At 52.6% G+C, this 26,153-nt stretch overlaps 42 non-coding genes across 42 annotated transcripts; 21 read left to right on the top strand and 21 right to left on the bottom strand.

Moving 5' to 3' along the window:
- The first annotated feature begins 116 nt into the window (after positions 1-116).
- Trnam-cau (transfer RNA methionine (anticodon CAU)) lies at positions 117-188 on the top strand. Its single transcript has one exon. It is a non-coding gene; the product is annotated as a tRNA-Met (tRNA).
- Positions 189-394: 206 nt separating this feature from the next.
- Positions 395-466, bottom strand: Trnad-guc (transfer RNA aspartic acid (anticodon GUC)). The gene has a single exon. It is a non-coding gene; the product is annotated as a tRNA-Asp (tRNA).
- Positions 467-1,396: 930 nt separating this feature from the next.
- Trnam-cau (transfer RNA methionine (anticodon CAU)) lies at positions 1,397-1,468 on the top strand. The gene has a single exon. It is a non-coding gene; the product is annotated as a tRNA-Met (tRNA).
- Positions 1,469-1,674: 206 nt separating this feature from the next.
- Positions 1,675-1,746, bottom strand: Trnad-guc (transfer RNA aspartic acid (anticodon GUC)). Its single transcript has one exon. It is a non-coding gene; the product is annotated as a tRNA-Asp (tRNA).
- Positions 1,747-2,676: 930 nt separating this feature from the next.
- Positions 2,677-2,748, top strand: Trnam-cau (transfer RNA methionine (anticodon CAU)). The gene has a single exon. It is a non-coding gene; the product is annotated as a tRNA-Met (tRNA).
- A 206-nt stretch (positions 2,749-2,954) lies between these two features.
- Trnad-guc (transfer RNA aspartic acid (anticodon GUC)) lies at positions 2,955-3,026 on the bottom strand. The gene has a single exon. It is a non-coding gene; the product is annotated as a tRNA-Asp (tRNA).
- Positions 3,027-3,956: 930 nt separating this feature from the next.
- On the top strand, positions 3,957-4,028 carry Trnam-cau (transfer RNA methionine (anticodon CAU)). Its single transcript has one exon. It is a non-coding gene; the product is annotated as a tRNA-Met (tRNA).
- A 206-nt stretch (positions 4,029-4,234) lies between these two features.
- On the bottom strand, positions 4,235-4,306 carry Trnad-guc (transfer RNA aspartic acid (anticodon GUC)). Its single transcript has one exon. It is a non-coding gene; the product is annotated as a tRNA-Asp (tRNA).
- A 930-nt stretch (positions 4,307-5,236) lies between these two features.
- Positions 5,237-5,308, top strand: Trnam-cau (transfer RNA methionine (anticodon CAU)). Its single transcript has one exon. It is a non-coding gene; the product is annotated as a tRNA-Met (tRNA).
- A 206-nt stretch (positions 5,309-5,514) lies between these two features.
- On the bottom strand, positions 5,515-5,586 carry Trnad-guc (transfer RNA aspartic acid (anticodon GUC)). Its single transcript has one exon. It is a non-coding gene; the product is annotated as a tRNA-Asp (tRNA).
- Positions 5,587-6,516: 930 nt separating this feature from the next.
- Trnam-cau (transfer RNA methionine (anticodon CAU)) lies at positions 6,517-6,588 on the top strand. The gene has a single exon. It is a non-coding gene; the product is annotated as a tRNA-Met (tRNA).
- Positions 6,589-6,794: 206 nt separating this feature from the next.
- Positions 6,795-6,866, bottom strand: Trnad-guc (transfer RNA aspartic acid (anticodon GUC)). The gene has a single exon. It is a non-coding gene; the product is annotated as a tRNA-Asp (tRNA).
- Positions 6,867-7,796: 930 nt separating this feature from the next.
- Trnam-cau (transfer RNA methionine (anticodon CAU)) lies at positions 7,797-7,868 on the top strand. Its single transcript has one exon. It is a non-coding gene; the product is annotated as a tRNA-Met (tRNA).
- A 206-nt stretch (positions 7,869-8,074) lies between these two features.
- Trnad-guc (transfer RNA aspartic acid (anticodon GUC)) lies at positions 8,075-8,146 on the bottom strand. The gene has a single exon. It is a non-coding gene; the product is annotated as a tRNA-Asp (tRNA).
- Positions 8,147-9,076: 930 nt separating this feature from the next.
- On the top strand, positions 9,077-9,148 carry Trnam-cau (transfer RNA methionine (anticodon CAU)). The gene has a single exon. It is a non-coding gene; the product is annotated as a tRNA-Met (tRNA).
- Positions 9,149-9,354: 206 nt separating this feature from the next.
- Trnad-guc (transfer RNA aspartic acid (anticodon GUC)) lies at positions 9,355-9,426 on the bottom strand. Its single transcript has one exon. It is a non-coding gene; the product is annotated as a tRNA-Asp (tRNA).
- A 930-nt stretch (positions 9,427-10,356) lies between these two features.
- Trnam-cau (transfer RNA methionine (anticodon CAU)) lies at positions 10,357-10,428 on the top strand. Its single transcript has one exon. It is a non-coding gene; the product is annotated as a tRNA-Met (tRNA).
- Positions 10,429-10,634: 206 nt separating this feature from the next.
- Trnad-guc (transfer RNA aspartic acid (anticodon GUC)) lies at positions 10,635-10,706 on the bottom strand. The gene has a single exon. It is a non-coding gene; the product is annotated as a tRNA-Asp (tRNA).
- A 930-nt stretch (positions 10,707-11,636) lies between these two features.
- Positions 11,637-11,708, top strand: Trnam-cau (transfer RNA methionine (anticodon CAU)). The gene has a single exon. It is a non-coding gene; the product is annotated as a tRNA-Met (tRNA).
- A 206-nt stretch (positions 11,709-11,914) lies between these two features.
- Trnad-guc (transfer RNA aspartic acid (anticodon GUC)) lies at positions 11,915-11,986 on the bottom strand. The gene has a single exon. It is a non-coding gene; the product is annotated as a tRNA-Asp (tRNA).
- Positions 11,987-12,916: 930 nt separating this feature from the next.
- Trnam-cau (transfer RNA methionine (anticodon CAU)) lies at positions 12,917-12,988 on the top strand. The gene has a single exon. It is a non-coding gene; the product is annotated as a tRNA-Met (tRNA).
- A 206-nt stretch (positions 12,989-13,194) lies between these two features.
- Positions 13,195-13,266, bottom strand: Trnad-guc (transfer RNA aspartic acid (anticodon GUC)). The gene has a single exon. It is a non-coding gene; the product is annotated as a tRNA-Asp (tRNA).
- Positions 13,267-14,196: 930 nt separating this feature from the next.
- Trnam-cau (transfer RNA methionine (anticodon CAU)) lies at positions 14,197-14,268 on the top strand. The gene has a single exon. It is a non-coding gene; the product is annotated as a tRNA-Met (tRNA).
- A 206-nt stretch (positions 14,269-14,474) lies between these two features.
- On the bottom strand, positions 14,475-14,546 carry Trnad-guc (transfer RNA aspartic acid (anticodon GUC)). The gene has a single exon. It is a non-coding gene; the product is annotated as a tRNA-Asp (tRNA).
- A 930-nt stretch (positions 14,547-15,476) lies between these two features.
- Trnam-cau (transfer RNA methionine (anticodon CAU)) lies at positions 15,477-15,548 on the top strand. The gene has a single exon. It is a non-coding gene; the product is annotated as a tRNA-Met (tRNA).
- A 206-nt stretch (positions 15,549-15,754) lies between these two features.
- On the bottom strand, positions 15,755-15,826 carry Trnad-guc (transfer RNA aspartic acid (anticodon GUC)). The gene has a single exon. It is a non-coding gene; the product is annotated as a tRNA-Asp (tRNA).
- A 930-nt stretch (positions 15,827-16,756) lies between these two features.
- Trnam-cau (transfer RNA methionine (anticodon CAU)) lies at positions 16,757-16,828 on the top strand. Its single transcript has one exon. It is a non-coding gene; the product is annotated as a tRNA-Met (tRNA).
- A 206-nt stretch (positions 16,829-17,034) lies between these two features.
- Positions 17,035-17,106, bottom strand: Trnad-guc (transfer RNA aspartic acid (anticodon GUC)). The gene has a single exon. It is a non-coding gene; the product is annotated as a tRNA-Asp (tRNA).
- A 930-nt stretch (positions 17,107-18,036) lies between these two features.
- On the top strand, positions 18,037-18,108 carry Trnam-cau (transfer RNA methionine (anticodon CAU)). Its single transcript has one exon. It is a non-coding gene; the product is annotated as a tRNA-Met (tRNA).
- Positions 18,109-18,314: 206 nt separating this feature from the next.
- Positions 18,315-18,386, bottom strand: Trnad-guc (transfer RNA aspartic acid (anticodon GUC)). Its single transcript has one exon. It is a non-coding gene; the product is annotated as a tRNA-Asp (tRNA).
- Positions 18,387-19,316: 930 nt separating this feature from the next.
- Trnam-cau (transfer RNA methionine (anticodon CAU)) lies at positions 19,317-19,388 on the top strand. The gene has a single exon. It is a non-coding gene; the product is annotated as a tRNA-Met (tRNA).
- Positions 19,389-19,594: 206 nt separating this feature from the next.
- Trnad-guc (transfer RNA aspartic acid (anticodon GUC)) lies at positions 19,595-19,666 on the bottom strand. The gene has a single exon. It is a non-coding gene; the product is annotated as a tRNA-Asp (tRNA).
- A 930-nt stretch (positions 19,667-20,596) lies between these two features.
- Trnam-cau (transfer RNA methionine (anticodon CAU)) lies at positions 20,597-20,668 on the top strand. Its single transcript has one exon. It is a non-coding gene; the product is annotated as a tRNA-Met (tRNA).
- A 206-nt stretch (positions 20,669-20,874) lies between these two features.
- Trnad-guc (transfer RNA aspartic acid (anticodon GUC)) lies at positions 20,875-20,946 on the bottom strand. The gene has a single exon. It is a non-coding gene; the product is annotated as a tRNA-Asp (tRNA).
- A 930-nt stretch (positions 20,947-21,876) lies between these two features.
- Positions 21,877-21,948, top strand: Trnam-cau (transfer RNA methionine (anticodon CAU)). Its single transcript has one exon. It is a non-coding gene; the product is annotated as a tRNA-Met (tRNA).
- Positions 21,949-22,154: 206 nt separating this feature from the next.
- Trnad-guc (transfer RNA aspartic acid (anticodon GUC)) lies at positions 22,155-22,226 on the bottom strand. The gene has a single exon. It is a non-coding gene; the product is annotated as a tRNA-Asp (tRNA).
- Positions 22,227-23,156: 930 nt separating this feature from the next.
- Positions 23,157-23,228, top strand: Trnam-cau (transfer RNA methionine (anticodon CAU)). The gene has a single exon. It is a non-coding gene; the product is annotated as a tRNA-Met (tRNA).
- A 206-nt stretch (positions 23,229-23,434) lies between these two features.
- On the bottom strand, positions 23,435-23,506 carry Trnad-guc (transfer RNA aspartic acid (anticodon GUC)). The gene has a single exon. It is a non-coding gene; the product is annotated as a tRNA-Asp (tRNA).
- Positions 23,507-24,436: 930 nt separating this feature from the next.
- Positions 24,437-24,508, top strand: Trnam-cau (transfer RNA methionine (anticodon CAU)). Its single transcript has one exon. It is a non-coding gene; the product is annotated as a tRNA-Met (tRNA).
- A 206-nt stretch (positions 24,509-24,714) lies between these two features.
- On the bottom strand, positions 24,715-24,786 carry Trnad-guc (transfer RNA aspartic acid (anticodon GUC)). The gene has a single exon. It is a non-coding gene; the product is annotated as a tRNA-Asp (tRNA).
- Positions 24,787-25,716: 930 nt separating this feature from the next.
- Trnam-cau (transfer RNA methionine (anticodon CAU)) lies at positions 25,717-25,788 on the top strand. Its single transcript has one exon. It is a non-coding gene; the product is annotated as a tRNA-Met (tRNA).
- A 206-nt stretch (positions 25,789-25,994) lies between these two features.
- Trnad-guc (transfer RNA aspartic acid (anticodon GUC)) lies at positions 25,995-26,066 on the bottom strand. The gene has a single exon. It is a non-coding gene; the product is annotated as a tRNA-Asp (tRNA).
- Positions 26,067-26,153: the final 87 nt, after the last annotated feature.

Here is a 26,153-nt window from a genome sequence, read left to right as displayed (position 1 = left end):
CAAGCTGAGAGCTGTAGGAGATGTTGCGCAATTAAATGTACGCGTGTGAAAGCCACGCAGACAACACTGTCCAAGTGTCCCACGTGATGTGACGAAGAGCTAGAACACCCCCACACAGCAGAGTGGCGCAGTGGAAGCGTGCTGGGCCCATAACCCAGAGGTCCGTGGATCGAAACCACGCTCTGCTAAAATTATATCTTTTGCTGATTGTGTCGAGATCGATTACTACGCGTGGAGAGTCGGCATTAACAGCGAACCCCATAATTAGAAAGTGTGAGGAATGCGAGAACTACTTCCTACGATGTAGCATTTTGCAGCAAGTTAATGGCAAAGTTAATGCTCTTCCACCCCACACGCGCAACACTCGAGCAGATTTGTGAGATAAAAGTCGCGCCTCCCCGGCGGGGAATCGAACCCCGGTCTCCCGCGTGACAGGCGGGGATACTAACCACTATACTACCGAGGAAGACGCACCTACCGCATATAATGCACATTAAACTTGTTGGCGTAGCTGATACATCTGAAATCTAGCCTCCAGATGCTGTCAGCTGTTACGACATAAAAGTATGCCCCAGGTGAGGCTCGAATTACAACCCCGGCATTGCTCACGGCTACTGCCTTATAAGTACCGTGCGCTAACCAATTGCGCCACTGGGGCTACAGCCAAACGCTCTCAATTAGCCATATTCACTTTGCTGCAAACCAGTGGTGGCCACAAATACATACGATCGCCACCTGCGGCCACACTGCGACTTTGGCACCTAACTACGAATGCTTCGTGCTATTCGTGTTTCATATGCTACGCTTACATGCACATCAACTGCCTCTAGTCAACGAAAAAACGCAGAAAAACGCGCGCCTTGCCTCCTGCTACCTGTCGAACAGCGGGCGCAGATATGTGGCAAGGTCCAAGCTCTGCAAGCGCACCGCGACCACGCCGCTGGACGAGAAGTGCCTTCCTTGGGAGCTTGCAGAGCCCTGAAGAACACGTTTCTTAGAGAGGTGCACTTGTCTCGTAGAACGAGACACAGTCCGTGGCCCTATGGCGCAAGGGATAACGCGTCTGACAACGGATCGGAAGATTCCAGCTTCTGATCCTGGCACGGTCGGCATTTTGTTAGTTGCCAACGCGCAGCTCGGCAGTGGATTTCGTATGTCGCCGCATCGAGGAGTGCAGTGTTATTCCTGTGCATCTCGCAGCTGCATGTCGAGGTGATGGTGGTAAATGCCGCTGCCTGCAAGCGTCAGCGTAGCGTCAGTCGAGCAAAGTCGAGACAAGTCAAGCTGAGAGCTGTAGGAGATGTTGCGCAATTAAATGTACGCGTGTGAAAGCCACGCAGACAACACTGTCCAAGTGTCCCACGTGAAGTGACGAAGAGCTAGAACACCCCCACACAGCAGAGTGGCGCAGTGGAAGCGTGCTGGGCCCATAACCCAGAGGTCCGTGGATCGAAACCACGCTCTGCTAAAATTATATCTTTTGCTGATTGTGTCGAGATCGATTACTACGCGTGGAGAGTCGGCATTAACAGCGAACCCCATAATTAGAAAGTGTGAGGAATGCGAGAACTACTTCCTACGATGTAGCATTTTGCAGCAAGTTAATGGCAAAGTTAATGCTCTTCCACCCCACACGCGCAACACTCGAGCAGATTTGTGAGATAAAAGTCGCGCCTCCCCGGCGGGGAATCGAACCCCGGTCTCCCGCGTGACAGGCGGGGATACTAACCACTATACTACCGAGGAAGACGCACCTACCGCATATAATGCACATTAAACTTGTTGGCGTAGCTGATACATCTGAAATCTAGCCTCCAGATGCTGTCAGCTGTTACGACATAAAAGTATGCCCCAGGTGAGGCTCGAATTACAACCCCGGCATTGCTCACGGCTACTGCCTTATAAGTACCGTGCGCTAACCAATTGCGCCACTGGGGCTACAGCCAAACGCTCTCAATTAGCCATATTCACTTTGCTGCAAACCAGTGGTGGCCACAAATACATACGATCGCCACCTGCGGCCACACTGCGACTTTGGCACCTAACTACGAATGCTTCGTGCTATTCGTGTTTCATATGCTACGCTTACATGCACATCAACTGCCTCTAGTCAACGAAAAAACGCAGAAAAACGCGCGCCTTGCCTCCTGCTACCTGTCGAACAGCGGGCGCAGATATGTGGCAAGGTCCAAGCTCTGCAAGCGCACCGCGACCACGCCGCTGGACGAGAAGTGCCTTCCTTGGGAGCTTGCAGAGCCCTGAAGAACACGTTTCTTAGAGAGGTGCACTTGTCTCGTAGAACGAGACACAGTCCGTGGCCCTATGGCGCAAGGGATAACGCGTCTGACAACGGATCGGAAGATTCCAGCTTCTGATCCTGGCACGGTCGGCATTTTGTTAGTTGCCAACGCGCAGCTCGGCAGTGGATTTCGTATGTCGCCGCATCGAGGAGTGCAGTGTTATTCCTGTGCATCTCGCAGCTGCATGTCGAGGTGATGGTGGTAAATGCCGCTGCCTGCAAGCGTCAGCGTAGCGTCAGTCGAGCAAAGTCGAGACAAGTCAAGCTGAGAGCTGTAGGAGATGTTGCGCAATTAAATGTACGCGTGTGAAAGCCACGCAGACAACACTGTCCAAGTGTCCCACGTGATGTGACGAAGAGCTAGAACACCCCCACACAGCAGAGTGGCGCAGTGGAAGCGTGCTGGGCCCATAACCCAGAGGTCCGTGGATCGAAACCACGCTCTGCTAAAATTATATCTTTTGCTGATTGTGTCGAGATCGATTACTACGCGTGGAGAGTCGGCATTAACAGCGAACCCCATAATTAGAAAGTGTGAGGAATGCGAGAACTACTTCCTACGATGTAGCATTTTGCAGCAAGTTAATGGCAAAGTTAATGCTCTTCCACCCCACACGCGCAACACTCGAGCAGATTTGTGAGATAAAAGTCGCGCCTCCCCGGCGGGGAATCGAACCCCGGTCTCCCGCGTGACAGGCGGGGATACTAACCACTATACTACCGAGGAAGACGCACCTACCGCATATAATGCACATTAAACTTGTTGGCGTAGCTGATACATCTGAAATCTAGCCTCCAGATGCTGTCAGCTGTTACGACATAAAAGTATGCCCCAGGTGAGGCTCGAATTACAACCCCGGCATTGCTCACGGCTACTGCCTTATAAGTACCGTGCGCTAACCAATTGCGCCACTGGGGCTACAGCCAAACGCTCTCAATTAGCCATATTCACTTTGCTGCAAACCAGTGGTGGCCACAAATACATACGATCGCCACCTGCGGCCACACTGCGACTTTGGCACCTAACTACGAATGCTTCGTGCTATTCGTGTTTCATATGCTACGCTTACATGCACATCAACTGCCTCTAGTCAACGAAAAAACGCAGAAAAACGCGCGCCTTGCCTCCTGCTACCTGTCGAACAGCGGGCGCAGATATGTGGCAAGGTCCAAGCTCTGCAAGCGCACCGCGACCACGCCGCTGGACGAGAAGTGCCTTCCTTGGGAGCTTGCAGAGCCCTGAAGAACACGTTTCTTAGAGAGGTGCACTTGTCTCGTAGAACGAGACACAGTCCGTGGCCCTATGGCGCAAGGGATAACGCGTCTGACAACGGATCGGAAGATTCCAGCTTCTGATCCTGGCACGGTCGGCATTTTGTTAGTTGCCAACGCGCAGCTCGGCAGTGGATTTCGTATGTCGCCGCATCGAGGAGTGCAGTGTTATTCCTGTGCATCTCGCAGCTGCATGTCGAGGTGATGGTGGTAAATGCCGCTGCCTGCAAGCGTCAGCGTAGCGTCAGTCGAGCAAAGTCGAGACAAGTCAAGCTGAGAGCTGTAGGAGATGTTGCGCAATTAAATGTACGCGTGTGAAAGCCACGCAGACAACACTGTCCAAGTGTCCCACGTGATGTGACGAAGAGCTAGAACACCCCCACACAGCAGAGTGGCGCAGTGGAAGCGTGCTGGGCCCATAACCCAGAGGTCCGTGGATCGAAACCACGCTCTGCTAAAATTATATCTTTTGCTGATTGTGTCGAGATCGATTACTACGCGTGGAGAGTCGGCATTAACAGCGAACCCCATAATTAGAAAGTGTGAGGAATGCGAGAACTACTTCCTACGATGTAGCATTTTGCAGCAAGTTAATGGCAAAGTTAATGCTCTTCCACCCCACACGCGCAACACTCGAGCAGATTTGTGAGATAAAAGTCGCGCCTCCCCGGCGGGGAATCGAACCCCGGTCTCCCGCGTGACAGGCGGGGATACTAACCACTATACTACCGAGGAAGACGCACCTACCGCATATAATGCACATTAAACTTGTTGGCGTAGCTGATACATCTGAAATCTAGCCTCCAGATGCTGTCAGCTGTTACGACATAAAAGTATGCCCCAGGTGAGGCTCGAATTACAACCCCGGCATTGCTCACGGCTACTGCCTTATAAGTACCGTGCGCTAACCAATTGCGCCACTGGGGCTACAGCCAAACGCTCTCAATTAGCCATATTCACTTTGCTGCAAACCAGTGGTGGCCACAAATACATACGATCGCCACCTGCGGCCACACTGCGACTTTGGCACCTAACTACGAATGCTTCGTGCTATTCGTGTTTCATATGCTACGCTTACATGCACATCAACTGCCTCTAGTCAACGAAAAAACGCAGAAAAACGCGCGCCTTGCCTCCTGCTACCTGTCGAACAGCGGGCGCAGATATGTGGCAAGGTCCAAGCTCTGCAAGCGCACCGCGACCACGCCGCTGGACGAGAAGTGCCTTCCTTGGGAGCTTGCAGAGCCCTGAAGAACACGTTTCTTAGAGAGGTGCACTTGTCTCGTAGAACGAGACACAGTCCGTGGCCCTATGGCGCAAGGGATAACGCGTCTGACAACGGATCGGAAGATTCCAGCTTCTGATCCTGGCACGGTCGGCATTTTGTTAGTTGCCAACGCGCAGCTCGGCAGTGGATTTCGTATGTCGCCGCATCGAGGAGTGCAGTGTTATTCCTGTGCATCTCGCAGCTGCATGTCGAGGTGATGGTGGTAAATGCCGCTGCCTGCAAGCGTCAGCGTAGCGTCAGTCGAGCAAAGTCGAGACAAGTCAAGCTGAGAGCTGTAGGAGATGTTGCGCAATTAAATGTACGCGTGTGAAAGCCACGCAGACAACACTGTCCAAGTGTCCCACGTGATGTGACGAAGAGCTAGAACACCCCCACACAGCAGAGTGGCGCAGTGGAAGCGTGCTGGGCCCATAACCCAGAGGTCCGTGGATCGAAACCACGCTCTGCTAAAATTATATCTTTTGCTGATTGTGTCGAGATCGATTACTACGCGTGGAGAGTCGGCATTAACAGCGAACCCCATAATTAGAAAGTGTGAGGAATGCGAGAACTACTTCCTACGATGTAGCATTTTGCAGCAAGTTAATGGCAAAGTTAATGCTCTTCCACCCCACACGCGCAACACTCGAGCAGATTTGTGAGATAAAAGTCGCGCCTCCCCGGCGGGGAATCGAACCCCGGTCTCCCGCGTGACAGGCGGGGATACTAACCACTATACTACCGAGGAAGACGCACCTACCGCATATAATGCACATTAAACTTGTTGGCGTAGCTGATACATCTGAAATCTAGCCTCCAGATGCTGTCAGCTGTTACGACATAAAAGTATGCCCCAGGTGAGGCTCGAATTACAACCCCGGCATTGCTCACGGCTACTGCCTTATAAGTACCGTGCGCTAACCAATTGCGCCACTGGGGCTACAGCCAAACGCTCTCAATTAGCCATATTCACTTTGCTGCAAACCAGTGGTGGCCACAAATACATACGATCGCCACCTGCGGCCACACTGCGACTTTGGCACCTAACTACGAATGCTTCGTGCTATTCGTGTTTCATATGCTACGCTTACATGCACATCAACTGCCTCTAGTCAACGAAAAAACGCAGAAAAACGCGCGCCTTGCCTCCTGCTACCTGTCGAACAGCGGGCGCAGATATGTGGCAAGGTCCAAGCTCTGCAAGCGCACCGCGACCACGCCGCTGGACGAGAAGTGCCTTCCTTGGGAGCTTGCAGAGCCCTGAAGAACACGTTTCTTAGAGAGGTGCACTTGTCTCGTAGAACGAGACACAGTCCGTGGCCCTATGGCGCAAGGGATAACGCGTCTGACAACGGATCGGAAGATTCCAGCTTCTGATCCTGGCACGGTCGGCATTTTGTTAGTTGCCAACGCGCAGCTCGGCAGTGGATTTCGTATGTCGCCGCATCGAGGAGTGCAGTGTTATTCCTGTGCATCTCGCAGCTGCATGTCGAGGTGATGGTGGTAAATGCCGCTGCCTGCAAGCGTCAGCGTAGCGTCAGTCGAGCAAAGTCGAGACAAGTCAAGCTGAGAGCTGTAGGAGATGTTGCGCAATTAAATGTACGCGTGTGAAAGCCACGCAGACAACACTGTCCAAGTGTCCCACGTGAAGTGACGAAGAGCTAGAACACCCCCACACAGCAGAGTGGCGCAGTGGAAGCGTGCTGGGCCCATAACCCAGAGGTCCGTGGATCGAAACCACGCTCTGTTAAAATTATATCTTTTGCTGATTGTGTCGAGATCGATTACTACGCGTGGAGAGTCGGCATTAACAGCGAACCCCATAATTAGAAAGTGTGAGGAATGCGAGAACTACTTCCTACGATGTAGCATTTTGCAGCAAGTTAATGGCAAAGTTAATGCTCTTCCACCCCACACGCGCAACACTCGAGCAGATTTGTGAGATAAAAGTCGCGCCTCCCCGGCGGGGAATCGAACCCCGGTCTCCCGCGTGACAGGCGGGGATACTAACCACTATACTACCGAGGAAGACGCACCTACCGCATATAATGCACATTAAACTTGTTGGCGTAGCTGATACATCTGAAATCTAGCCTCCAGATGCTGTCAGCTGTTACGACATAAAAGTATGCCCCAGGTGAGGCTCGAATTACAACCCCGGCATTGCTCACGGCTACTGCCTTATAAGTACCGTGCGCTAACCAATTGCGCCACTGGGGCTACAGCCAAACGCTCTCAATTAGCCATATTCACTTTGCTGCAAACCAGTGGTGGCCACAAATACATACGATCGCCACCTGCGGCCACACTGCGACTTTGGCACCTAACTACGAATGCTTCGTGCTATTCGTGTTTCATATGCTACGCTTACATGCACATCAACTGCCTCTAGTCAACGAAAAAACGCAGAAAAACGCGCGCCTTGCCTCCTGCTACCTGTCGAACAGCGGGCGCAGATATGTGGCAAGGTCCAAGCTCTGCAAGCGCACCGCGACCACGCCGCTGGACGAGAAGTGCCTTCCTTGGGAGCTTGCAGAGCCCTGAAGAACACGTTTCTTAGAGAGGTGCACTTGTCTCGTAGAACGAGACACAGTCCGTGGCCCTATGGCGCAAGGGATAACGCGTCTGACAACGGATCGGAAGATTCCAGCTTCTGATCCTGGCACGGTCGGCATTTTGTTAGTTGCCAACGCGCAGCTCGGCAGTGGATTTCGTATGTCGCCGCATCGAGGAGTGCAGTGTTATTCCTGTGCATCTCGCAGCTGCATGTCGAGGTGATGGTGGTAAATGCCGCTGCCTGCAAGCGTCAGCGTAGCGTCAGTCGAGCAAAGTCGAGACAAGTCAAGCTGAGAGCTGTAGGAGATGTTGCGCAATTAAATGTACGCGTGTGAAAGCCACGCAGACAACACTGTCCAAGTGTCCCACGTGATGTGACGAAGAGCTAGAACACCCCCACACAGCAGAGTGGCGCAGTGGAAGCGTGCTGGGCCCATAACCCAGAGGTCCGTGGATCGAAACCACGCTCTGCTAAAATTATATCTTTTGCTGATTGTGTCGAGATCGATTACTACGCGTGGAGAGTCGGCATTAACAGCGAACCCCATAATTAGAAAGTGTGAGGAATGCGAGAACTACTTCCTACGATGTAGCATTTTGCAGCAAGTTAATGGCAAAGTTAATGCTCTTCCACCCCACACGCGCAACACTCGAGCAGATTTGTGAGATAAAAGTCGCGCCTCCCCGGCGGGGAATCGAACCCCGGTCTCCCGCGTGACAGGCGGGGATACTAACCACTATACTACCGAGGAAGACGCACCGACCGCATATAATGCACATTAAACTTGTTGGCGTAGCTGATACATCTGAAATCTAGCCTCCAGATGCTGTCAGCTGTTACGACATAAAAGTATGCCCCAGGTGAGGCTCGAATTACAACCCCGGCATTGCTCACGGCTACTGCCTTATAAGTACCGTGCGCTAACCAATTGCGCCACTGGGGCTACAGCCAAACGCTCTCAATTAGCCATATTCACTTTGCTGCAAACCAGTGGTGGCCACAAATACATACGATCGCCACCTGCGGCCACACTGCGACTTTGGCACCTAACTACGAATGCTTCGTGCTATTCGTGTTTCATATGCTACGCTTACATGCACATCAACTGCCTCTAGTCAACGAAAAAACGCAGAAAAACGCGCGCCTTGCCTCCTGCTACCTGTCGAACAGCGGGCGCAGATATGTGGCAAGGTCCAAGCTCTGCAAGCGCACCGCGACCACGCCGCTGGACGAGAAGTGCCTTCCTTGGGAGCTTGCAGAGCCCTGAAGAACACGTTTCTTAGAGAGGTGCACTTGTCTCGTAGAACGAGACACAGTCCGTGGCCCTATGGCGCAAGGGATAACGCGTCTGACAACGGATCGGAAGATTCCAGCTTCTGATCCTGGCACGGTCGGCATTTTGTTAGTTGCCAACGCGCAGCTCGGCAGTGGATTTCGTATGTCGCCGCATCGAGGAGTGCAGTGTTATTCCTGTGCATCTCGCAGCTGCATGTCGAGGTGATGGTGGTAAATGCCGCTGCCTGCAAGCGTCAGCGTAGCGTCAGTCGAGCAAAGTCGAGACAAGTCAAGCTGAGAGCTGTAGGAGATGTTGCGCAATTAAATGTACGCGTGTGAAAGCCACGCAGACAACACTGTCCAAGTGTCCCACGTGATGTGACGAAGAGCTAGAACACCCCCACACAGCAGAGTGGCGCAGTGGAAGCGTGCTGGGCCCATAACCCAGAGGTCCGTGGATCGAAACCACGCTCTGCTAAAATTATATCTTTTGCTGATTGTGTCGAGATCGATTACTACGCGTGGAGAGTCGGCATTAACAGCGAACCCCATAATTAGAAAGTGTGAGGAATGCGAGAACTACTTCCTACGATGTAGCATTTTGCAGCAAGTTAATGGCAAAGTTAATGCTCTTCCACCCCACACGCGCAACACTCGAGCAGATTTGTGAGATAAAAGTCGCGCCTCCCCGGCGGGGAATCGAACCCCGGTCTCCCGCGTGACAGGCGGGGATACTAACCACTATACTACCGAGGAAGACGCACCTACCGCATATAATGCACATTAAACTTGTTGGCGTAGCTGATACATCTGAAATCTAGCCTCCAGATGCTGTCAGCTGTTACGACATAAAAGTATGCCCCAGGTGAGGCTCGAATTACAACCCCGGCATTGCTCACGGCTACTGCCTTATAAGTACCGTGCGCTAACCAATTGCGCCACTGGGGCTACAGCCAAACGCTCTCAATTAGCCATATTCACTTTGCTGCAAACCAGTGGTGGCCACAAATACATACGATCGCCACCTGCGGCCACACTGCGACTTTGGCACCTAACTACGAATGCTTCGTGCTATTCGTGTTTCATATGCTACGCTTACATGCACATCAACTGCCTCTAGTCAACGAAAAAACGCAGAAAAACGCGCGCCTTGCCTCCTGCTACCTGTCGAACAGCGGGCGCAGATATGTGGCAAGGTCCAAGCTCTGCAAGCGCACCGCGACCACGCCGCTGGACGAGAAGTGCCTTCCTTGGGAGCTTGCAGAGCCCTGAAGAACACGTTTCTTAGAGAGGTGCACTTGTCTCGTAGAACGAGACACAGTCCGTGGCCCTATGGCGCAAGGGATAACGCGTCTGACAACGGATCGGAAGATTCCAGCTTCTGATCCTGGCACGGTCGGCATTTTGTTAGTTGCCAACGCGCAGCTCGGCAGTGGATTTCGTATGTCGCCGCATCGAGGAGTGCAGTGTTATTCCTGTGCATCTCGCAGCTGCATGTCGAGGTGATGGTGGTAAATGCCGCTGCCTGCAAGCGTCAGCGTAGCGTCAGTCGAGCAAAGTCGAGACAAGTCAAGCTGAGAGCTGTAGGAGATGTTGCGCAATTAAATGTACGCGTGTGAAAGCCACGCAGACAACACTGTCCAAGTGTCCCACGTGATGTGACGAAGAGCTAGAACACCCCCACACAGCAGAGTGGCGCAGTGGAAGCGTGCTGGGCCCATAACCCAGAGGTCCGTGGATCGAAACCACGCTCTGCTAAAATTATATCTTTTGCTGATTGTGTCGAGATCGATTACTACGCGTGGAGAGTCGGCATTAACAGCGAACCCCATAATTAGAAAGTGTGAGGAATGCGAGAACTACTTCCTACGATGTAGCATTTTGCAGCAAGTTAATGGCAAAGTTAATGCTCTTCCACCCCACACGCGCAACACTCGAGCAGATTTGTGAGATAAAAGTCGCGCCTCCCCGGCGGGGAATCGAACCCCGGTCTCCCGCGTGACAGGCGGGGATACTAACCACTATACTACCGAGGAAGACGCACCTACCGCATATAATGCACATTAAACTTGTTGGCGTAGCTGATACATCTGAAATCTAGCCTCCAGATGCTGTCAGCTGTTACGACATAAAAGTATGCCCCAGGTGAGGCTCGAATTACAACCCCGGCATTGCTCACGGCTACTGCCTTATAAGTACCGTGCGCTAACCAATTGCGCCACTGGGGCTACAGCCAAACGCTCTCAATTAGCCATATTCACTTTGCTGCAAACCAGTGGTGGCCACAAATACATACGATCGCCACCTGCGGCCACACTGCGACTTTGGCACCTAACTACGAATGCTTCGTGCTATTCGTGTTTCATATGCTACGCTTACATGCACATCAACTGCCTCTAGTCAACGAAAAAACGCAGAAAAACGCGCGCCTTGCCTCCTGCTACCTGTCGAACAGCGGGCGCAGATATGTGGCAAGGTCCAAGCTCTGCAAGCGCACCGCGACCACGCCGCTGGACGAGAAGTGCCTTCCTTGGGAGCTTGCAGAGCCCTGAAGAACACGTTTCTTAGAGAGGTGCACTTGTCTCGTAGAACGAGACACAGTCCGTGGCCCTATGGCGCAAGGGATAACGCGTCTGACAACGGATCGGAAGATTCCAGCTTCTGATCCTGGCACGGTCGGCATTTTGTTAGTTGCCAACGCGCAGCTCGGCAGTGGATTTCGTATGTCGCCGCATCGAGGAGTGCAGTGTTATTCCTGTGCATCTCGCAGCTGCATGTCGAGGTGATGGTGGTAAATGCCGCTGCCTGCAAGCGTCAGCGTAGCGTCAGTCGAGCAAAGTCGAGACAAGTCAAGCTGAGAGCTGTAGGAGATGTTGCGCAATTAAATGTACGCGTGTGAAAGCCACGCAGACAACACTGTCCAAGTGTCCCACGTGATGTGACGAAGAGCTAGAACACCCCCACACAGCAGAGTGGCGCAGTGGAAGCGTGCTGGGCCCATAACCCAGAGGTCCGTGGATCGAAACCACGCTCTGCTAAAATTATATCTTTTGCTGATTGTGTCGAGATCGATTACTACGCGTGGAGAGTCGGCATTAACAGCGAACCCCATAATTAGAAAGTGTGAGGAATGCGAGAACTACTTCCTACGATGTAGCATTTTGCAGCAAGTTAATGGCAAAGTTAATGCTCTTCCACCCCACACGCGCAACACTCGAGCAGATTTGTGAGATAAAAGTCGCGCCTCCCCGGCGGGGAATCGAACCCCGGTCTCCCGCGTGACAGGCGGGGATACTAACCACTATACTACCGAGGAAGACGCACCTACCGCATATAATGCACATTAAACTTGTTGGCGTAGCTGATACATCTGAAATCTAGCCTCCAGATGCTGTCAGCTGTTACGACATAAAAGTATGCCCCAGGTGAGGCTCGAATTACAACCCCGGCATTGCTCACGGCTACTGCCTTATAAGTACCGTGCGCTAACCAATTGCGCCACTGGGGCTACAGCCAAACGCTCTCAATTAGCCATATTCACTTTGCTGCAAACCAGTGGTGGCCACAAATACATACGATCGCCACCTGCGGCCACACTGCGACTTTGGCACCTAACTACGAATGCTTCGTGCTATTCGTGTTTCATATGCTACGCTTACATGCACATCAACTGCCTCTAGTCAACGAAAAAACGCAGAAAAACGCGCGCCTTGCCTCCTGCTACCTGTCGAACAGCGGGCGCAGATATGTGGCAAGGTCCAAGCTCTGCAAGCGCACCGCGACCACGCCGCTGGACGAGAAGTGCCTTCCTTGGGAGCTTGCAGAGCCCTGAAGAACACGTTTCTTAGAGAGGTGCACTTGTCTCGTAGAACGAGACACAGTCCGTGGCCCTATGGCGCAAGGGATAACGCGTCTGACAACGGATCGGAAGATTCCAGCTTCTGATCCTGGCACGGTCGGCATTTTGTTAGTTGCCAACGCGCAGCTCGGCAGTGGATTTCGTATGTCGCCGCATCGAGGAGTGCAGTGTTATTCCTGTGCATCTCGCAGCTGCATGTCGAGGTGATGGTGGTAAATGCCGCTGCCTGCAAGCGTCAGCGTAGCGTCAGTCGAGCAAAGTCGAGACAAGTCAAGCTGAGAGCTGTAGGAGATGTTGCGCAATTAAATGTACGCGTGTGAAAGCCACGCAGACAACACTGTCCAAGTGTCCCACGTGATGTGACGAAGAGCTAGAACACCCCCACACAGCAGAGTGGCGCAGTGGAAGCGTGCTGGGCCCATAACCCAGAGGTCCGTGGATCGAAACCACGCTCTGCTAAAATTATATCTTTTGCTGATTGTGTCGAGATCGATTACTACGCGTGGAGAGTCGGCATTAACAGCGAACCCCATAATTAGAAAGTGTGAGGAATGCGAGAACTACTTCCTACGATGTAGCATTTTGCAGCAAGTTAATGGCAAAGTTAATGCTCTTCCACCCCACACGCGCAACACTCGAGCAGATTTGTGAGATAAAAGTCGCGCCTCCCCGGCGGGGAATCGAACCCCGGTCTCCCGCGTGACAGGCGGGGATACTAACCACTATACTACCGAGGAAGACGCACCTACCGCATATAATGCACATTAAACTTGTTGGCGTAGCTGATACATCTGAAATCTAGCCTCCAGATGCTGTCAGCTGTTACGACATAAAAGTATGCCCCAGGTGAGGCTCGAATTACAACCCCGGCATTGCTCACGGCTACTGCCTTATAAGTACCGTGCGCTAACCAATTGCGCCACTGGGGCTACAGCCAAACGCTCTCAATTAGCCATATTCACTTTGCTGCAAACCAGTGGTGGCCACAAATACATACGATCGCCACCTGCGGCCACACTGCGACTTTGGCACCTAACTACGAATGCTTCGTGCTATTCGTGTTTCATATGCTACGCTTACATGCACATCAACTGCCTCTAGTCAACGAAAAAACGCAGAAAAACGCGCGCCTTGCCTCCTGCTACCTGTCGAACAGCGGGCGCAGATATGTGGCAAGGTCCAAGCTCTGCAAGCGCACCGCGACCACGCCGCTGGACGAGAAGTGCCTTCCTTGGGAGCTTGCAGAGCCCTGAAGAACACGTTTCTTAGAGAGGTGCACTTGTCTCGTAGAACGAGACACAGTCCGTGGCCCTATGGCGCAAGGGATAACGCGTCTGACAACGGATCGGAAGATTCCAGCTTCTGATCCTGGCACGGTCGGCATTTTGTTAGTTGCCAACGCGCAGCTCGGCAGTGGATTTCGTATGTCGCCGCATCGAGGAGTGCAGTGTTATTCCTGTGCATCTCGCAGCTGCATGTCGAGGTGATGGTGGTAAATGCCGCTGCCTGCAAGCGTCAGCGTAGCGTCAGTCGAGCAAAGTCGAGACAAGTCAAGCTGAGAGCTGTAGGAGATGTTGCGCAATTAAATGTACGCGTGTGAAAGCCACGCAGACAACACTGTCCAAGTGTCCCACGTGATGTGACGAAGAGCTAGAACACCCCCACACAGCAGAGTGGCGCAGTGGAAGCGTGCTGGGCCCATAACCCAGAGGTCCGTGGATCGAAACCACGCTCTGCTAAAATTATATCTTTTGCTGATTGTGTCGAGATCGATTACTACGCGTGGAGAGTCGGCATTAACAGCGAACCCCATAATTAGAAAGTGTGAGGAATGCGAGAACTACTTCCTACGATGTAGCATTTTGCAGCAAGTTAATGGCAAAGTTAATGCTCTTCCACCCCACACGCGCAACACTCGAGCAGATTTGTGAGATAAAAGTCGCGCCTCCCCGGCGGGGAATCGAACCCCGGTCTCCCGCGTGACAGGCGGGGATACTAACCACTATACTACCGAGGAAGACGCACCTACCGCATATAATGCACATTAAACTTGTTGGCGTAGCTGATACATCTGAAATCTAGCCTCCAGATGCTGTCAGCTGTTACGACATAAAAGTATGCCCCAGGTGAGGCTCGAATTACAACCCCGGCATTGCTCACGGCTACTGCCTTATAAGTACCGTGCGCTAACCAATTGCGCCACTGGGGCTACAGCCAAACGCTCTCAATTAGCCATATTCACTTTGCTGCAAACCAGTGGTGGCCACAAATACATACGATCGCCACCTGCGGCCACACTGCGACTTTGGCACCTAACTACGAATGCTTCGTGCTATTCGTGTTTCATATGCTACGCTTACATGCACATCAACTGCCTCTAGTCAACGAAAAAACGCAGAAAAACGCGCGCCTTGCCTCCTGCTACCTGTCGAACAGCGGGCGCAGATATGTGGCAAGGTCCAAGCTCTGCAAGCGCACCGCGACCACGCCGCTGGACGAGAAGTGCCTTCCTTGGGAGCTTGCAGAGCCCTGAAGAACACGTTTCTTAGAGAGGTGCACTTGTCTCGTAGAACGAGACACAGTCCGTGGCCCTATGGCGCAAGGGATAACGCGTCTGACAACGGATCGGAAGATTCCAGCTTCTGATCCTGGCACGGTCGGCATTTTGTTAGTTGCCAACGCGCAGCTCGGCAGTGGATTTCGTATGTCGCCGCATCGAGGAGTGCAGTGTTATTCCTGTGCATCTCGCAGCTGCATGTCGAGGTGATGGTGGTAAATGCCGCTGCCTGCAAGCGTCAGCGTAGCGTCAGTCGAGCAAAGTCGAGACAAGTCAAGCTGAGAGCTGTAGGAGATGTTGCGCAATTAAATGTACGCGTGTGAAAGCCACGCAGACAACACTGTCCAAGTGTCCCACGTGATGTGACGAAGAGCTAGAACACCCCCACACAGCAGAGTGGCGCAGTGGAAGCGTGCTGGGCCCATAACCCAGAGGTCCGTGGATCGAAACCACGCTCTGCTAAAATTATATCTTTTGCTGATTGTGTCGAGATCGATTACTACGCGTGGAGAGTCGGCATTAACAGCGAACCCCATAATTAGAAAGTGTGAGGAATGCGAGAACTACTTCCTACGATGTAGCATTTTGCAGCAAGTTAATGGCAAAGTTAATGCTCTTCCACCCCACACGCGCAACACTCGAGCAGATTTGTGAGATAAAAGTCGCGCCTCCCCGGCGGGGAATCGAACCCCGGTCTCCCGCGTGACAGGCGGGGATACTAACCACTATACTACCGAGGAAGACGCACCTACCGCATATAATGCACATTAAACTTGTTGGCGTAGCTGATACATCTGAAATCTAGCCTCCAGATGCTGTCAGCTGTTACGACATAAAAGTATGCCCCAGGTGAGGCTCGAATTACAACCCCGGCATTGCTCACGGCTACTGCCTTATAAGTACCGTGCGCTAACCAATTGCGCCACTGGGGCTACAGCCAAACGCTCTCAATTAGCCATATTCACTTTGCTGCAAACCAGTGGTGGCCACAAATACATACGATCGCCACCTGCGGCCACACTGCGACTTTGGCACCTAACTACGAATGCTTCGTGCTATTCGTGTTTCATATGCTACGCTTACATGCACATCAACTGCCTCTAGTCAACGAAAAAACGCAGAAAAACGCGCGCCTTGCCTCCTGCTACCTGTCGAACAGCGGGCGCAGATATGTGGCAAGGTCCAAGCTCTGCAAGCGCACCGCGACCACGCCGCTGGACGAGAAGTGCCTTCCTTGGGAGCTTGCAGAGCCCTGAAGAACACGTTTCTTAGAGAGGTGCACTTGTCTCGTAGAACGAGACACAGTCCGTGGCCCTATGGCGCAAGGGATAACGCGTCTGACAACGGATCGGAAGATTCCAGCTTCTGATCCTGGCACGGTCGGCATTTTGTTAGTTGCCAACGCGCAGCTCGGCAGTGGATTTCGTATGTCGCCGCATCGAGGAGTGCAGTGTTATTCCTGTGCATCTCGCAGCTGCATGTCGAGGTGATGGTGGTAAATGCCGCTGCCTGCAAGCGTCAGCGTAGCGTCAGTCGAGCAAAGTCGAGACAAGTCAAGCTGAGAGCTGTAGGAGATGTTGCGCAATTAAATGTACGCGTGTGAAAGCCACGCAGACAACACTGTCCAAGTGTCCCACGTGATGTGACGAAGAGCTAGAACACCCCCACACAGCAGAGTGGCGCAGTGGAAGCGTGCTGGGCCCATAACCCAGAGGTCCGTGGATCGAAACCACGCTCTGCTAAAATTATATCTTTTGCTGATTGTGTCGAGATCGATTACTACGCGTGGAGAGTCGGCATTAACAGCGAACCCCATAATTAGAAAGTGTGAGGAATGCGAGAACTACTTCCTACGATGTAGCATTTTGCAGCAAGTTAATGGCAAAGTTAATGCTCTTCCACCCCACACGCGCAACACTCGAGCAGATTTGTGAGATAAAAGTCGCGCCTCCCCGGCGGGGAATCGAACCCCGGTCTCCCGCGTGACAGGCGGGGATACTAACCACTATACTACCGAGGAAGACGCACCTACCGCATATAATGCACATTAAACTTGTTGGCGTAGCTGATACATCTGAAATCTAGCCTCCAGATGCTGTCAGCTGTTACGACTTAAAGGTATGCCCCAGGTGAGGCTCGAATTACAACCCCGGCATTGCTCACGGCTACTGCCTTATAAGTACCGTGCGCTAACCAATTGCGCCACTGGGGCTACAGCCAAACGCTCTCAATTAGCCATATTCACTTTGCTGCAAACCAGTGGTGGCCACAAATACATACGATCGCCACCTGCGGCCACACTGCGACTTTGGCACCTAACTACGAATGCTTCGTGCTATTCGTGTTTCATATGCTACGCTTACATGCACATCAACTGCCTCTAGTCAACGAAAAAACGCAGAAAAACGCGCGCCTTGCCTCCTGCTACCTGTCGAACAGCGGGCGCAGATATGTGGCAAGGTCCAAGCTCTGCAAGCGCACCGCGACCACGCCGCTGGACGAGAAGTGCCTTCCTTGGGAGCTTGCAGAGCCCTGAAGAACACGTTTCTTAGAGAGGTGCACTTGTCTCGTAGAACGAGACACAGTCCGTGGCCCTATGGCGCAAGGGATAACGCGTCTGACAACGGATCGGAAGATTCCAGCTTCTGATCCTGGCACGGTCGGCATTTTGTTAGTTGCCAACGCGCAGCTCGGCAGTGGATTTCGTATGTCGCCGCATCGAGGAGTGCAGTGTTATTCCTGTGCATCTCGCAGCTGCATGTCGAGGTGATGGTGGTAAATGCCGCTGCCTGCAAGCGTCAGCGTAGCGTCAGTCGAGCAAAGTCGAGACAAGTCAAGCTGAGAGCTGTAGGAGATGTTGCGCAATTAAATGTACGCGTGTGAAAGCCACGCAGACAACACTGTCCAAGTGTCCCACGTGATGTGACGAAGAGCTAGAACACCCCCACACAGCAGAGTGGCGCAGTGGAAGCGTGCTGGGCCCATAACCCAGAGGTCCGTGGATCGAAACCACGCTCTGCTAAAATTATATCTTTTGCTGATTGTGTCGAGATCGATTACTACGCGTGGAGAGTCGGCATTAACAGCGAACCCCATAATTAGAAAGTGTGAGGAATGCGAGAACTACTTCCTACGATGTAGCATTTTGCAGCAAGTTAATGGCAAAGTTAATGCTCTTCCACCCCACACGCGCAACACTCGAGCAGATTTGTGAGATAAAAGTCGCGCCTCCCCGGCGGGGAATCGAACCCCGGTCTCCCGCGTGACAGGCGGGGATACTAACCACTATACTACCGAGGAAGACGCACCTACCGCATATAATGCACATTAAACTTGTTGGCGTAGCTGATACATCTGAAATCTAGCCTCCAGATGCTGTCAGCTGTTACGACTTAAAGGTATGCCCCAGGTGAGGCTCGAATTACAACCCCGGCATTGCTCACGGCTACTGCCTTATAAGTACCGTGCGCTAACCAATTGCGCCACTGGGGCTACAGCCAAACGCTCTCAATTAGCCATATTCACTTTGCTGCAAACCAGTGGTGGCCACAAATACATACGATCGCCACCTGCGGCCACACTGCGACTTTGGCACCTAACTACGAATGCTTCGTGCTATTCGTGTTTCATATGCTACGCTTACATGCACATCAACTGCCTCTAGTCAACGAAAAAACGCAGAAAAACGCGCGCCTTGCCTCCTGCTACCTGTCGAACAGCGGGCGCAGATATGTGGCAAGGTCCAAGCTCTGCAAGCGCACCGCGACCACGCCGCTGGACGAGAAGTGCCTTCCTTGGGAGCTTGCAGAGCCCTGAAGAACACGTTTCTTAGAGAGGTGCACTTGTCTCGTAGAACGAGACACAGTCCGTGGCCCTATGGCGCAAGGGATAACGCGTCTGACAACGGATCGGAAGATTCCAGCTTCTGATCCTGGCACGGTCGGCATTTTGTTAGTTGCCAACGCGCAGCTCGGCAGTGGATTTCGTATGTCGCCGCATCGAGGAGTGCAGTGTTATTCCTGTGCATCTCGCAGCTGCATGTCGAGGTGATGGTGGTAAATGCCGCTGCCTGCAAGCGTCAGCGTAGCGTCAGTCGAGCAAAGTCGAGACAAGTCAAGCTGAGAGCTGTAGGAGATGTTGCGCAATTAAATGTACGCGTGTGAAAGCCACGCAGACAACACTGTCCAAGTGTCCCACGTGATGTGACGAAGAGCTAGAACACCCCCACACAGCAGAGTGGCGCAGTGGAAGCGTGCTGGGCCCATAACCCAGAGGTCCGTGGATCGAAACCACGCTCTGCTAAAATTATATCTTTTGCTGATTGTGTCGAGATCGATTACTACGCGTGGAGAGTCGGCATTAACAGCGAACCCCATAATTAGAAAGTGTGAGGAATGCGAGAACTACTTCCTACGATGTAGCATTTTGCAGCAAGTTAATGGCAAAGTTAATGCTCTTCCACCCCACACGCGCAACACTCGAGCAGATTTGTGAGATAAAAGTCGCGCCTCCCCGGCGGGGAATCGAACCCCGGTCTCCCGCGTGACAGGCGGGGATACTAACCACTATACTACCGAGGAAGACGCACCTACCGCATATAATGCACATTAAACTTGTTGGCGTAGCTGATACATCTGAAATCTAGCCTCCAGATGCTGTCAGCTGTTACGACTTAAAGGTATGCCCCAGGTGAGGCTCGAATTACAACCCCGGCATTGCTCACGGCTACTGCCTTATAAGTACCGTGCGCTAACCAATTGCGCCACTGGGGCTACAGCCAAACGCTCTCAATTAGCCATATTCACTTTGCTGCAAACCAGTGGTGGCCACAAATACATACGATCGCCACCTGCGGCCACACTGCGACTTTGGCACCTAACTACGAATGCTTCGTGCTATTCGTGTTTCATATGCTACGCTTACATGCACATCAACTGCCTCTAGTCAACGAAAAAACGCAGAAAAACGCGCGCCTTGCCTCCTGCTACCTGTCGAACAGCGGGCGCAGATATGTGGCAAGGTCCAAGCTCTGCAAGCGCACCGCGACCACGCCGCTGGACGAGAAGTGCCTTCCTTGGGAGCTTGCAGAGCCCTGAAGAACACGTTTCTTAGAGAGGTGCACTTGTCTCGTAGAACGAGACACAGTCCGTGGCCCTATGGCGCAAGGGATAACGCGTCTGACAACGGATCGGAAGATTCCAGCTTCTGATCCTGGCACGGTCGGCATTTTGTTAGTTGCCAACGCGCAGCTCGGCAGTGGATTTCGTATGTCGCCGCATCGAGGAGTGCAGTGTTATTCCTGTGCATCTCGCAGCTGCATGTCGAGGTGATGGTGGTAAATGCCGCTGCCTGCAAGCGTCAGCGTAGCGTCAGTCGAGCAAAGTCGAGACAAGTCAAGCTGAGAGCTGTAGGAGATGTTGCGCAATTAAATGTACGCGTGTGAAAGCCACGCAGACAACACTGTCCAAGTGTCCCACGTGATGTGACGAAGAGCTAGAACACCCCCACACAGCAGAGTGGCGCAGTGGAAGCGTGCTGGGCCCATAACCCAGAGGTCCGTGGATCGAAACCACGCTCTGCTAAAATTATATCTTTTGCTGATTGTGTCGAGATCGATTACTACGCGTGGAGAGTCGGCATTAACAGCGAACCCCATAATTAGAAAGTGTGAGGAATGCGAGAACTACTTCCTACGATGTAGCATTTTGCAGCAAGTTAATGGCAAAGTTAATGCTCTTCCACCCCACACGCGCAACACTCGAGCAGATTTGTGAGATAAAAGTCGCGCCTCCCCGGCGGGGAATCGAACCCCGGTCTCCCGCGTGACAGGCGGGGATACTAACCACTATACTACCGAGGAAGACGCACCTACCGCATATAATGCACATTAAACTTGTTGGCGTAGCTGATACATCTGAAATCTAGCCTCCAGATGCTGTCAGCTGTTACGACATAAAAGTATGCCCCAGGTGAGGCTCGAATTACAACCCCGGCATTGCTCACGGCTACTGCCTTATAAGTACCGTGCGCTAACCAATTGCGCCACTGGGGCTACAGCCAAACGCTCTCAATTAGCCATATTCACTTTGCTGCAAACCAGTGGTGGCCACAAATACATACGATCGCCACCTGCGGCCACACTGCGACTTTGGCACCTAACTACGAATGCTTCGTGCTATTCGTGTTTCATATGCTACGCTTACATGCACATCAACTGCCTCTAGTCAACGAAAAAACGCAGAAAAACGCGCGCCTTGCCTCCTGCTACCTGTCGAACAGCGGGCGCAGATATGTGGCAAGGTCCAAGCTCTGCAAGCGCACCGCGACCACGCCGCTGGACGAGAAGTGCCTTCCTTGGGAGCTTGCAGAGCCCTGAAGAACACGTTTCTTAGAGAGGTGCACTTGTCTCGTAGAACGAGACACAGTCCGTGGCCCTATGGCGCAAGGGATAACGCGTCTGACAACGGATCGGAAGATTCCAGCTTCTGATCCTGGCACGGTCGGCATTTTGTTAGTTGCCAACGCGCAGCTCGGCAGTGGATTTCGTATGTCGCCGCATCGAGGAGTGCAGTGTTATTCCTGTGCATCTCGCAGCTGCATGTCGAGGTGATGGTGGTAAATGCCGCTGCCTGGAAGCGTCAGCGTAGCGTCAGTCGAGCAAAGTCGAGACAAGTCAAGCTGAGAGCTGTAGGAGATGTTGCGCAATTAAATGTACGCGTGTGAAAGCCACGCAGACAACACTGTCCAAGTGTCCCACGTGATGTGACGAAGAGCTAGAACACCCCCACACAGCAGAGTGGCGCAGTGGAAGCGTGCTGGGCCCATAACCCAGAGGTCCGTGGATCGAAACCACGCTCTGCTAAAATTATATCTTTTGCTGATTGTGTCGAGATCGATTACTACGCGTGGAGAGTCGGCATTAACAGCGAACCCCATAATTAGAAAGTGTGAGGAATGCGAGAACTACTTCCTACGATGTAGCATTTTGCAGCAAGTTAATGGCAAAGTTAATGCTCTTCCACCCCACACGCGCAACACTCGAGCAGATTTGTGAGATAAAAGTCGCGCCTCCCCGGCGGGGAATCGAACCCCGGTCTCCCGCGTGACAGGCGGGGATACTAACCACTATACTACCGAGGAAGACGCACCTACCGCATATAATGCACATTAAACTTGTTGGCGTAGCTGATACATCTGAAATCTAGCCTCCAGATGCTGTCAGCTGTTACGACATAAAAGTATGCCCCAGGTGAGGCTCGAATTACAACCCCGGCATTGCTCACGGCTACTGCCTTATAAGTACCGTGCGCTAACCAATTGCGCCACTGGGGCTACAGCCAAACGCTCTCAATTAGCCATATTCACTTTGCTGCAAACCAGTGGTGGCCACAAATACATACGATCGCCACCTGCGGCCACACTGCGACTTTGGCACCTAACTACGAATGCTTCGTGCTATTCGTGTTTCATATGCTACGCTTACATGCACATCAACTGCCTCTAGTCAACGAAAAAACGCAGAAAAACGCGCGCCTTGCCTCCTGCTACCTGTCGAACAGCGGGCGCAGATATGTGGCAAGGTCCAAGCTCTGCAAGCGCACCGCGACCACGCCGCTGGACGAGAAGTGCCTTCCTTGGGAGCTTGCAGAGCCCTGAAGAACACGTTTCTTAGAGAGGTGCACTTGTCTCGTAGAACGAGACACAGTCCGTGGCCCTATGGCGCAAGGGATAACGCGTCTGACAACGGATCGGAAGATTCCAGCTTCTGATCCTGGCACGGTCGGCATTTTGTTAGTTGCCAACGCGCAGCTCGGCAGTGGATTTCGTATGTCGCCGCATCGAGGAGTGCAGTGTTATTCCTGTGCATCTCGCAGCTGCATGTCGAGGTGATGGTGGTAAATGCCGCTGCCTGCAAGCGTCAGCGTAGCGTCAGTCGAGCAAAGTCGAGACAAGTCAAGCTGAGAGCTGTAGGAGATGTTGCGCAATTAAATGTACGCGTGTGAAAGCCACGCAGACAACACTGTCCAAGTGTCCCACGTGATGTGACGAAGAGCTAGAACACCCCCACACAGCAGAGTGGCGCAGTGGAAGCGTGCTGGGCCCATAACCCAGAGGTCCGTGGATCGAAACCACGCTCTGCTAAAATTATATCTTTTGCTGATTGTGTCGAGATCGATTACTACGCGTGGAGAGTCGGCATTAACAGCGAACCCCATAATTAGAAAGTGTGAGGAATGCGAGAACTACTTCCTACGATGTAGCATTTTGCAGCAAGTTAATGGCAAAGTTAATGCTCTTCCACCCCACACGCGCAACACTCGAGCAGATTTGTGAGATAAAAGTCGCGCCTCCCCGGCGGGGAATCGAACCCCGGTCTCCCGCGTGACAGGCGGGGATACTAACCACTATACTACCGAGGAAGACGCACCTACCGCATATAATGCACATTAAACTTGTTGGCGTAGCTGATACATCTGAAATCTAGCCTCCAGATGCTGTCAGCTGTTACGACATAAAAGTATGCCCCAGGTGAGGCTCGAATTACAACCCCGGCATTGCTCACGGCTACTGCCTTATAAGTACCGTGCGCTAACCAATTGCGCCACTGGGGCTACAGCCAAACGCTCTCAATTAGCCATATTCACTTTGCTGCAAACCAGTGGTGGCCACAAATACATACGATCGCCACCTGCGGCCACACTGCGACTTTGGCACCTAACTACGAATGCTTCGTGCTATTCGTGTTTCATATGCTACGCTTACATGCACATCAACTGCCTCTAGTCAACGAAAAAACGCAGAAAAACGCGCGCCTTGCCTCCTGCTACCTGTCGAACAGCGGGCGCAGATATGTGGCAAGGTCCAAGCTCTGCAAGCGCACCGCGACCACGCCGCTGGACGAGAAGTGCCTTCCTCGGGAGCTTGCAGAGCCCTGAAGAACACGTTTCTTAGAGAGGTGCACTTGTCTCGTAGAACGAGACACAGTCCGTGGCCCTATGGCGCAAGGGATAACGCGTCTGACAACGGATCGGAAGATTCCAGCTTCTGATCCTGGCACGGTCGGCATTTTGTTAGTTGCCAACGCGCAGCTCGGCAGTGGATTTCGTATGTCGCCGCATCGAGGAGTGCAGTGTTATTCCTGTGCATCTCGCAGCTGCATGTCGAGGTGATGGTGGTAAATGCCGCTGCCTGCAAGCGTCAGCGTAGCGTCAGTCGAGCAAAGTCGAGACAAGTCAAGCTGAGAGCTGTAGGAGATGTTGCGCAATTAAATGTACGCGTGTGAAAGCCACACAGACAACACTGTCCAAGTGTCCCACGTGATGTGACGAAGAGCTAGAACACCCCCACACAGCAGAGTGGCGCAGTGGAAGCGTGCTGGGCCCATAACCCAGAGGTCCGTGGATCGAAACCACGCTCTGCTAAAATTATATCTTTTGCTGATTGTGTCGAGATCGATTACTACGCGTGGAGAGTCGGCATTAACAGCGAACCCCATAATTAGAAAGTGTGAGGAATGCGAGAACTACTTCCTACGATGTAGCATTTTGCAGCAAGTTAATGGCAAAGTTAATGCTCTTCCACCCCACACGCGCAACACTCGAGCAGATTTGTGAGATAAAAGTCGCGCCTCCCCGGCGGGGAATCGAACCCCGGTCTCCCGCGTGACAGGCGGGGATACTAACCACTATACTACCGAGGAAGACGCACCTACCGCATATCATGCACATTAAACTTGTTGGCGTAGCTGATACATCTGAAATCTAGCCTCCAGATGCTGTCAGCTGTTACGACATAAAAGTATGCCCCAGGTGAGGCTCGAATTACAACCCCGGCATTGCTCACGGCTACTGCCTTATAAGTACCGTGCGCTAACCAATTGCGCCACTGGGGCTACAGCCAAACGCTCTCAATTAGCCATATTCACTTTGCTGCAAACCAGTGGTGGCCACAAATACATACGATCGCCACCTGCGGCCACACTGCGACTTTGGCACCTAACTACGAATGCTTCGTGCTATTCGTGTTTCATATGCTACGCTTACATGCACATCAACTGCCTCTAGTCAACGAAAAAACGCAGAAAAACGCGCGCCTTGCCTCCTGCTACCTGTCGAACAGCGGGCGCAGATATGTGGCAAGGTCCAAGCTCTGCAAGCGCACCGCGACCACGCCGCTGGACGAGAAGTGCCTTCCTCGGGAGCTTGCAGAGCCCTGAAGAACACGTTTCTTAGAGAGGTGCACTTGTCTCGTAGAACGAGACACAGTCCGTGGCCCTATGGCGCAAGGGATAACGCGTCTGACAACGGATCGGAAGATTCCAGCTTCTGATCCTGGCACGGTCGGCATTTTGTTAGTTGCCAACGCGCAGCTCGGCAGTGGATTTCGTATGTCGCCGCATCGAGGAGTGCAGTGTTATTCCTGTGCATCTCGCAGCTGCATGTCGAGGTGATGGTGGTAAATGCCGCTGCCTGCAAGCGTCAGCGTAGCGTCAGTCGAGCAAAGTCGAGACAAGTCAAGCTGAGAGCTGTAGGAGATGTTGCGCAATTAAATGTACGCGTGTGAAAGCCACGCAGACAACACTGTCCAAGTGTCCCACGTGATGTGACGAAGAGCTAGAACACCCCCACACAGCAGAGTGGCGCAGTGGAAGCGTGCTGGGCCCATAACCCAGAGGTCCGTGGATCGAAACCACGCTCTGCTAAAATTATATCTTTTGCTGATTGTGTCGAGATCGATTACTACGCGTGGAGAGTCGGCATTAACAGCGAACCCCATAATTAGAAAGTGTGAGGAATGCGAGAACTACTTCCTACGATGTAGCATTTTGCAGCAAGTTAATGGCAAAGTTAATGCTCTTCCACCCCACACGCGCAACACTCGAGCAGATTTGTGAGATAAAAGTCGCGCCTCCCCGGCGGGGAATCGAACCCCGGTCTCCCGCGTGACAGGCGGGGATACTAACCACTATACTACCGAGGAAGACGCACCTACCGCATATAATGCACATTAAACTTGTTGGCGTAGCTGATACATCTGAAATCTAGCCTCCAGATGCTGTCAGCTGTT

This window comes from Schistocerca gregaria, unplaced genomic scaffold (assembly GCF_023897955.1).
Source record: "Schistocerca gregaria isolate iqSchGreg1 unplaced genomic scaffold, iqSchGreg1.2 ptg001279l, whole genome shotgun sequence".
In the NCBI taxonomy this organism is placed as follows: domain Eukaryota; kingdom Metazoa; phylum Arthropoda; class Insecta; order Orthoptera; family Acrididae; genus Schistocerca; species Schistocerca gregaria.
The sequence above is the reverse complement of the archived record's forward strand: the minus strand, read 5'-3'. Positions and strand labels throughout refer to the sequence as shown.